Source organism: Schistocerca serialis, unplaced genomic scaffold (assembly GCF_023864345.2).
Source record: "Schistocerca serialis cubense isolate TAMUIC-IGC-003099 unplaced genomic scaffold, iqSchSeri2.2 HiC_scaffold_1235, whole genome shotgun sequence".
NCBI lineage: Eukaryota > Metazoa > Arthropoda > Insecta > Orthoptera > Acrididae > Schistocerca > Schistocerca serialis.
In genome coordinates this window covers 387,501-397,500 of record NW_026047442.1, presented here as the reverse complement: position 1 = coordinate 397,500, position 10,000 = coordinate 387,501, and the positions used below count along the sequence as shown (strand labels likewise).

Genomic DNA, 10,000 nt, shown 5'->3' with positions numbered 1-10,000 from the left:
CATCCTCTCCGCCACATTACACAATCCACACTATCATAACCAGACCGGGAGGTCCACCCAGAAAACAGAATATCCCACCCTTCCGACATCCGCCATTGCTCAGCTAAGCCACGAACACCCACACATGTCCTACACAGGGGTGCACCCAACATCACCATACTGCCTCCTGTCACAGTACACAAACAATGGCAGGAATGAAAGACACAGATCTGCCACAACCTTGGAATCGGAGCGCCGCCTGTCATGAGCCACAAGTGCATCCTGACGTGACAAATCGGATGATCCCGCAGGCATGCACTTACGATAATCACTATCAACGAACCTGCCGCCGCCCCCCCCCCCCCAAATACACCTTTCCCTACAACAATGTGTACCTTAACCTAAGCTATATCGTACCTTAACCTAACCGACATTGCGCCTTAACCTAACCTACGTTGTACCTTAACCTAACCTATGTTGTACCTTAACCTAACCTATGTTGTACCTTAACCTAACCTACGTTGTGCCTTAACCTAACCTACGTTGTGCCTTAACCTAACCTACGTTGTGCCTTAACCTAACCTACGTTGTGCCTTAACCTAACCTACGTTGTGCCTTAACCTAACCTACGTTGTGCCTTAACCTAACCTACGTTGTGCCTTAACCTAACCTACGTTGTGCCTTAACCTAACCTACGTTGTGCCTTAACCTAACCTACGTTGTGCCTTAACCTAACCTACGTTGTGCCTTAACCTAACCTACGTTGTGCCTTAACCTAACCTACGTTGTGCCTTAACCTAACCTACGTTGTGCCTTAACCTAACCTACGTTGTGCCTTAACCTAACCTACGTTGTGCCTTAACCTAACCTACGTTGTGCCTTAACCTAACCTACGTTGTGCCTTAACCTAACCTACGTTGTGCCTTAACCTAACCTACGTTGTGCCTTAACCTAACCTACGTTGTGCCTTAACCTAACCTACGTTGTGCCTTAACCTAACCTACGTTGTGCCTTAACCTAACCTACGTTGTGCCTTAACCTAACCTACGTTGTGCCTTAACCTAACCTACGTTGTGCCTTAACCTAACCTACGTTGTGCCTTAACCTAACCTACGTTGTGCCTTAACCTAACCTACGTTGTGCCTTAACCTAACCTACGTTGTGCCTTAACCTAACCTACGTTGTGCCTTAACCTAACCTACGTTGTGCCTTAACCTAACTTACGTTGTGCCTTAACCTAACTTACGTTGTGCCTTAACCTAACTTACGTTGTGCCTTAACCTAACCCATGTTGTGCCTTAACCTAACCCATGTTGTGCCTTAACCTAACCCATGTTGTGCCTTAACCTAACCCATGTTGTGCCTTAACGTAACCCATGTTGTGCCTTAACGTAACCCATGTTGTGCCTTAACGTAACCCATGTTGTGCCTTAACGTAACCCATGTTGTGCCTTAACGTAACCCATGTTGTGCCTTAACGTAACCCATGTTGTGCCTTAACGTAACCCATGTTGTGCCTTAACGTAACCCATGTTGTGCCTTAACGTAACCCATGTTGTGCCTTAACGTAACCCATGTTGTGCCTTAACGTAACCCAATTTGTGCCTTAACGTAACCCAATTTGTGCCTTAACGTAACCCAATTTGTGCCTTAACGTAACCTAATTTGTGCCTTAACGTAACCTAATTTGTGCCTTAACGTAACCCATATTGCGCCTCAACCTAACCTATATTGCGCCTTAACCTGACGCACGTTGTCTCTGAACCTGCTCTGTAATTGTTATGCAACTCGTTAAATTAGTGTAGTGTTGCCTAACCGCAACCCTCGCAATATAGTTCGCTATTCGCACTGCCCGGTCCCCTGTGTATCGCGTCATGTTAAACACCTTGCAAGTGTTGCTGACTTTCCACATGCTCCTGCTATACACTGTAATGTGGATAGCAGCAGGACGTACATGCCCCCCCCCTTCCCCCCTGCCTTCGCAAGCTGGTCGTTGAGAAGTTTGCATGTTCAATGCCCTTCGCATGCCGACGTACTCAGCCTACGTTGTGGTACGGCCTGTCACCTGTCCGCGGATGTACGCAAAACCCACAAACTGTGCTGCACATTGGTCCGTATGTACTGAATGATACATCGTGGCACATGTGTGACCGTACGACGACTGCGCCTAGCAACGGCGGACCATACAGTCCAAATATTGTGGACGCAGCTACGTGTCGTCTCCCTTTAGGAGCTGGATTGCAGTGTGGTACGCCATTCAGACGTGTGGGAGGAACGGACGCCCTGGATGGCGATCAGCATGAGCAGTCTGTTGATGTAGTGGAGCGTGTATTCGGACGTAGTCGTCTCTTCTCACACACTGTGATAGCATGTTGCACCGCGTTCCACATCTGCGACATGCTGCAGAGGCCGGCTGACAGTCGTTCGCGCAATGGACACCGCATACGTACGGGGGCTACCTTCCACGTGTTCTCTAGGCGTGCACATGTTGTTGCGTCTATGTGGGCAGACGTAGTGTGTTGTGACACCTGACACAGGCATGCAATACTCGTTGCAAATGGCGATGGACGTCTACGTTTGCTGGTGACGTTACGCAAATGAACAACTGGTAACCCGTTGTGGTGCGGTTGTTCTCGCTAGAGGTGAATCAGTGTTGGCGACGATCGGTCGAGCTATTAACCGGTTGTTTCATGGATACCCACCATGCCCACGAACGTGAAAGGGGACCCACCATGCCCACGAACGTGAAAGGGGATCTGGGTGTGAGGCGATACGCGGCGGTGGCTGGGTGGGACCGTCCCCGGCCGGTGAGGGGGGGCCGCCCGGCGTGCTGGCAGCGCGGTGCGTGGGCGCACGCGCTACAGCCGGCTGGTGGGGGCGGCCAGTGGCAGGCGCGCCGGCCGACGGACGCGGCAGGCGGCGCAGCTGCGCGCCGGCGCCCCCTGCTCGCGGCGCCTTGCGGCCAAAGTAGGTCCTCGCGGGCCCGGTGCGAAGCGCGGTGGCCATCTGCAGTGTGCTGGTCCGATTGAGGACTGTGTGCGCTGAGGATGCGCCGCCGCCCGGCGCTCGGCGCCGCGACGCCGTCTGCTGCTCGGTCGCCCCAGCGGTTCTCGCAGGTGGTTTGTATCGCAGCTGTGCGGACGTGTTGGCGCGTGCGCTGTGCTGGGAGAGTTCGCTTCGGCACCCAAGTGGGGCTTTTGTCCTTCTGTGGCGCTGGCGTTGGAGCTGCCGGTCACCGTAGGTGGCGCGTGTTGTCTCCCGCCGGCAATGCCACGACAGCACGCTCCCGGGCCTCTGTCGGCAGCGGCAAGCTCAGTTGGGAGCACGGGTGGTCGCACCTAAAGCGTCTACTCGCCTAACTCCGGGCGATTGCGCCTCTCTCGAACCCGACCAAGTACTTAGGACGGCGCTGCGCGCCGCCGGGACCTGAGAGGGTTTCGAGGTGTGTTGTGCAGGGGAGCTCAGCCTCCTCCTGTTTGCAGAATAATTGAGCGGACGCTTGCGTGTTCGCGCGGGCCCCCGGGACACACTCCCGGGCGGCCGGCTGCTCAGCTCTAGTTGACGCAGCTCCCTGGTTGATCCTGCCAGTAGTCATATGCTTGTCTCAAAGATTAAGCCATGCATGTCTCAGTACAAGCCGCATTAAGGTGAAACCGCGAATGGCTCATTAAATCAGTTATGGTTCCTTAGATCGTACCCACGTTACTTGGATAACTGTGGTAATTCTAGAGCTAATACATGCAAACAGAGTCCCGACCAGAGATGGAAGGGACGCTTTTATTAGATCAAAACCAATCGGTCGGCTCGTCCGGTCCGTTTGCCTTGGTGACTCTGAATAACTTTGGGCTGATCGCACGGTCCTCGTACCGGCGACGCATCTTTCAAATGTCTGCCTTATCAACTGTCGATGGTAGGTTCTGCGCCTACCATGGTTGTAACGGGTAACGGGGAATCAGGGTTCGATTCCGGAGAGGGAGCCTGAGAAACGGCTACCACATCCAAGGAAGGCAGCAGGCGCGCAAATTACCCACTCCCGGCACGGGGAGGTAGTGACGAAAAATAACGATACGGGACTCATCCGAGGCCCCGTAATCGGAATGAGTACACTTTAAATCCTTTAACGAGTATCTATTGGAGGGCAAGTCTGGTGCCAGCAGCCGCGGTAATTCCAGCTCCAATAGCGTATATTAAAGTTGTTGCGGTTAAAAAGCTCGTAGTTGGATTTGTGTCCCACGCTGTTGGTTCACCGCCCGTCGGTGTTTAACTGGCATGTATCGTGGGACGTCCTGCCGGTGGGGCGAGCCGAAGGCGTGCGACCGCCTCGTGCGTGCTCGTGCGTCCCGAGGCGGACCCCGTTGAAATCCTACCAGGGTGCTCTTTATTGAGTGTCTCGGTGGGCCGGCACGTTTACTTTGAACAAATTAGAGTGCTTAAAGCAGGCAAGCCCGCCTGAATACTGTGTGCATGGAATAATGGAATAGGACCTCGGTTCTATTTTGTTGGTTTTCGGAACCCGAGGTAATGATTAATAGGGACAGGCGGGGGCATTCGTATTGCGACGTTAGAGGTGAAATTCTTGGATCGTCGCAAGACGAACAGAAGCGAAAGCATTTGCCAAGTATGTTTTCATTAATCAAGAACGAAAGTTAGAGGTTCGAAGGCGATCAGATACCGCCCTAGTTCTAACCATAAACGATGCCAGCCAGCGATCCGCCGCAGTTCCTCCGATGACTCGGCGGGCAGCCTCCGGGAAACCAAAGCTTTTGGGTTCCGGGGGAAGTATGGTTGCAAAGCTGAAACTTAAAGGAATTGACGGAAGGGCACCACCAGGAGTGGAGCCTGCGGCTTAATTTGACTCAACACGGGAAACCTCACCAGGCCCGGACACCGGAAGGATTGACAGATTGATAGCTCTTTCTTGATTCGGTGGGTGGTGGTGCATGGCCGTTCTTAGTTGGTGGAGCGATTTGTCTGGTTAATTCCGATAACGAACGAGACTCTAGCCTGCTAACTAGTCGCGTGACATCCTTCGTGCTGTCAGCGATTACTTTTCTTCTTAGAGGGACAGGCGGCTTCTAGCCGCACGAGATTGAGCAATAACAGGTCTGTGATGCCCTTAGATGTTCTGGGCCGCACGCGCGCTACACTGAAGGAATCAGCGTGTCTTCCTAGGCCGAAAGGTCGGGGTAACCCGCTGAACCTCCTTCGTGCTAGGGATTGGGGCTTGCAATTGTTCCCCATGAACGAGGAATTCCCAGTAAGCGCGAGTCATAAGCTCGCGTTGATTACGTCCCTGCCCTTTGTACACACCGCCCGTCGCTACTACCGATTGAATGATTTAGTGAGGTCTTCGGACTGGTACGCGGCATTGACTCTGTCGTTGCCGATGCTACCGGAAAGATGACCAAACTTGATCATTTAGAGGAAGTAAAAGTCGTAACAAGGTTTCCGTAGGTGAACCTGCGGAAGGATCATTACCGACTAGACTGCATGTCTTTCGATGTGCGTGTCGTGTCGCGCAACACGCAGCTACCTGTACGGCTCGCAGTAGCCGTGCGCCGCGTGCGGAACCACGCGTTCGTCTCAAAACTAACGGCAATGTTGTGTGGTACGAGCGCTGAAGCGCTGGAGCGGCTGGCCTGCGGCACCTGGCGCCTGGCGCCGGTTTTGAATGACTTTCGCCCGACTGCCTGTCCGCTCCGGTGTGGAGCCGTACGACGCCCATCGGCCGTGAGGCCGTTGGACACTGAACGCTGGAACAGGGCCGCCACACGCCTCAGTCCCGCCTATGCAACTGTCTCGAAAGAGATGGTGGAAACTATGAAAAGATCACCCAGGACGGTGGATCACTCGGCTCGTGGGTCGATGAAGAACGCAGCAAATTGCGCGTCGACATGTGAACTGCAGGACACATGAACATCGACGTTTCGAACGCACATTGCGGTCCATGGATTCCGTTCCCGGGCCACGTCTGGCTGAGGGTCGGCTACGTATACTGAAGCGCGCGGCGTTTGCCCCGCTTCGCTGACCTGGGAGTGTCGTGGCCGCCTGTGGGGCCGGCCGCGTCTCCTTAAACGTGCGATGCGCGCCCGTCGCCTGGCGGTTCGCATACCGGTACTTACTCGGTAGCGTGCACAGCCGGCTGGCGGCGTGGCGTGCGACACCTCGTACAACGACCTCAGAGCAGGCGAGACTACCCGCTGAATTTAAGCATATTACTAAGCGGAGGAAAAGAAACTAACAAGGATTCCCCCAGTAGCGGCGAGCGAACAGGGAAGAGTCCAGCACCGAACCCCGCAGGCGGCCGCCTGTCGTGGCATGTGGTGTTTGGGAGGGTCCACTACCCCGACGCCTCGCGCCGAGCCCAAGTCCAACTTGAATGAGGCCACGGCCCGTAGAGGGTGCCAGGCCCGTAGCGGCCGGTGCGAGCGTCGGCGGGACCTCTCCTTCGAGTCGGGTTGCTTGAGAGTGCAGCTCCAAGTGGGTGGTAAACTCCATCTGAGACTAAATATGACCACGAGACCGATAGCGAACAAGTACCGTGAGGGAAAGTTGAAAAGAACTTTGAAGAGAGAGTTCAAAAGTACGTGAAACCGTTCTGGGGTAAACGTGAGAAGTCCGAAAGGTCGAACGGGTGAGATTCACGCCCATCCGGCCACTGGCCTCCGCCCTCGGCAGATGGGGCCGGCCGCCCGCGCGGAGCAATCCGCGGCGGGGTCGTGTCCGGTTGCCTTTCCACTCGCCGCGGGGTGGGGCCGTTCCGGTGTGCGGTGGGCCGCACTTCTCCCCTAGTAGGACGTCGCGACCCGCTGGGTGCCGGCCTACGGCCCGGGTGCGCAGCCTGTCCTTCCGCGGGCCTCGGTTCGCGTCTGTTGGGCAGAGCCCCGGTGTCCTGGCTGGCTGCCCGGCGGTATATCTGGAGGAGTCGATTCGCCCCTTTGGGCGCTCGGGCTCCCGGCAAGCGCGCGCGGTTCTTCCCGGATGACGGACCTACCTGGCCCGGCCCCGGACCCGCGCCGCTGTTGGCTCGGGATGCTCTCGGGCGGAATAATCGCTCCCGTCAGCGGCGCTTCAGCTTTGGACAATTTCACGACCCGTCTTGAAACACGGACCAAGGAGTCTAACATGTGCGCGAGTCATTGGGCTGTACGAAACCTAAAGGCGTAATGAAAGTGAAGGTCTCGCCTTGCGCGGGCCGAGGGAGGATGGGGCTTCCCCGCCCTTCACGGGGCGGCGGCCTCCGCACTCCCGGGGCGTCTCGTCCTCATTGCGAGGTGAGGCGCACCTAGAGCGTACACGTTGGGACCCGAAAGATGGTGAACTATGCCTGGCCAGGACGAAGTCAGGGGAAACCCTGATGGAGGTCCGTAGCGATTCTGACGTGCAAATCGATCGTCGGAGCTGGGTATAGGGGCGAAAGACTAATCGAACCATCTAGTAGCTGGTTCCCTCCGAAGTTTCCCTCAGGATAGCTGGTGCTCGTACGAGTCTCATCCGGTAAAGCGAATGATTAGAGGCCTTGGGGCCGAAACGACCTCAACCTATTCTCAAACTTTAAATGGGTGAGATCTCCGGCTTGCTTGATATGCTGAAGCCGCGAGCAAACGACTCGGATCGGAGTGCCAAGTGGGCCACTTTTGGTAAGCAGAACTGGCGCTGTGGGATGAACCAAACGCCGAGTTAAGGCGCCCGAATCGACGCTCATGGGAAACCATGAAAGGCGTTGGTTGCTTAAGACAGCAGGACGGTGGCCATGGAAGTCGGAATCCGCTAAGGAGTGTGTAACAACTCACCTGCCGAAGCAACTAGCCCTGAAAATGGATGGCGCTGAAGCGTCGTGCCTATACTCGGCCGTCAGTCTGGCAGTCATGGCCGGTCCTTGCGGCCGGCCGCGAAGCCCTGACGAGTAGGAGGGTCGCGGCGGTGGGCGCAGAAGGGTCTGGGCGTGAGCCTGCCTGGAGCCGCCGTCGGTGCAGATCTTGGTGGTAGTAGCAAATACTCCAGCGAGGCCCTGGAGGGCTGACGCGGAGAAGGGTTTCGTGTGAACAGCCGTTGCACACGAGTCAGTCGATCCTAAGCCCTAGGAGAAATCCGATGTTGATGGGGGCCGTCATAGCATGATGCACTTTGTGCTGGCCCCCGTTGGGCGAAAGGGAATCCGGTTCCTATTCCGGAACCCGGCAGCGGAACCGATACAAGTCGGGCCCCTCTTTTAGAGATGCTCGTCGGGGTAACCCAAAAGGACCCGGAGACGCCGTCGGGAGATCGGGGAAGAGTTTTCTTTTCTGCATGAGCGTTCGAGTTCCCTGGAATCCTCTAGCAGGGAGATAGGGTTTGGAACGCGAAGAGCACCGCAGTTGCGGCGGTGTCCCGATCTTCCCCTCGGACCTTGAAAATCCGGGAGAGGGCCACGTGGAGGTGTCGCGCCGGTTCGTACCCATATCCGCAGCAGGTCTCCAAGGTGAAGAGCCTCTAGTCGATAGAATAATGTAGGTAAGGGAAGTCGGCAAATTGGATCCGTAACTTCGGGATAAGGATTGGCTCTGAGGATCGGGGCGTGTCGGGCTTGGTCGGGAAGTGGGTCAGCGCTAACGTGCCGGGCCTGGGCGAGGTGAGTGCCGTAGGGGTGCCGGTAAGTGCGGGCGTTTAGCGCGGGCGTGGTCTGCTCTCGCCGTTGGTCGGCCTCGTGCTGGCCGGCGGTGCAGGATGCGCGCGCCTGCGCGGCGTTCGCGCCCCGGTGCTTCAACCTGCGTGCAGGATCCGAGCTCGGTCCCGTGCCTTGGCCTCCCACGGATCTTCCTTGCTGCGAGGCCGCGTCCGCCTTAGCGTGCTCCTCCGGGGGCGCGCGGGTGCGCGGATTCTCTTCGGCCGCCATTCAACGATCAACTCAGAACTGGCACGGACTGGGGGAATCCGACTGTCTAATTAAAACAAAGCATTGCGATGGCCCTAGCGGGTGTTGACGCAATGTGATTTCTGCCCAGTGCTCTGAATGTCAACGTGAAGAAATTCAAGCAAGCGCGGGTAAACGGCGGGAGTAACTATGACTCTCTTAAGGTGGCCAAGTGGCGGCGTTGTGGCTGCATCCGGACTTGGCTTTTCGAAGTGCGGTCTTGATGTAGTCGTGCTGCTGCTGCGAGGTGCCTTCCTTGGGTTATAGTTACAGGGAGAGTGATGCGCAATACATGGGCCTAGCCCTCTTAGCCTCTCCTCTCCTGCGGTCTTCTCCCCTTCTCGTGGGCCCGCTGATTTTCGCAGAGTGGAAGACCGCACCAGGGGCTTGGGGGGGTTACCAGCCCCCCCTCGCATTATCCCTTTATAGTTGGGGGCAGCCTACAAGAAACAAGAGATGGTGGCCCTTCCGCTGAAGGTGCCACCCCAGCTACCCCAGCACCTATCCGGCCAACCGGCCGTAACGAAAATGCGATAGTTTGTGTAGCTCCCTTTGCTTGCAGTGAGTGCCACCGCACTTTTACCACGAAGAACGGTCTCGGGGTCCATCGCCGCCGCCAACACCTTGCGGCCGCCAACGCTGAGATCGTGACGGAGAGGCATCGCGCGAGGTGGACGGAGGAAGAAGTCCTGTCGCTCGCCAAGGCAGAGGCCGAACTGTTCCTTGAGAGGGACGCCCGGTTCTTCTTCGTTAATCAAGAGCTTATTAGGATGTTCCCCGACCGAACGCTTGAGGCAATCAAGTTCCGACGGCGGCAAGCTGCCCACAAGCAGCTTGTCCGCCAATTCATGGAGGCGCTTGAGATCGGTCGGGGGGAAGAGCCGGCGTCCCGCCGGGGAGCAGCGAGCTCGCTGCCTGACGCGGGCGAGGCCGCTGCGCCGCCCGTCGACGCAGCCGAGGACTTCGCGGCCGACACCACCGGGCCGCCGCCGGAGGGGCCGACTGACGCCGCCATCTGGGAGCATCTGGCGGGGCTACCTGCTTCCGCCCAGCGTTTCTCTGCTCTGGATCGAGTCATTGGTCTGGGGCGGGGCACGCCGCCCGATGTCATTCTGGGCATGCTCCCGG

The 10,000-nt window shown here is 56.9% G+C and overlaps 2 non-coding genes and 1 pseudogene across 2 annotated transcripts; all 3 read left to right on the top strand.

Moving 5' to 3' along the window:
- Positions 1–3,547: 3,547 nt before the first annotated feature.
- LOC126436420 (small subunit ribosomal RNA) lies at positions 3,548–5,456 on the top strand. Its single transcript, XR_007580652.1, has one exon. It is a non-coding gene; the product is annotated as a small subunit ribosomal RNA (ribosomal RNA).
- Positions 5,457–5,809: 353 nt separating this feature from the next.
- On the top strand, positions 5,810–5,964 carry LOC126436394 (5.8S ribosomal RNA). The gene has a single exon (XR_007580629.1). It is a non-coding gene; the product is annotated as a 5.8S ribosomal RNA (ribosomal RNA).
- Positions 5,965–6,152: 188 nt separating this feature from the next.
- LOC126436365 (large subunit ribosomal RNA) overlaps positions 6,153–10,000 on the top strand; it is a 7,952-nt pseudogene continuing 4,104 nt past the window's right edge.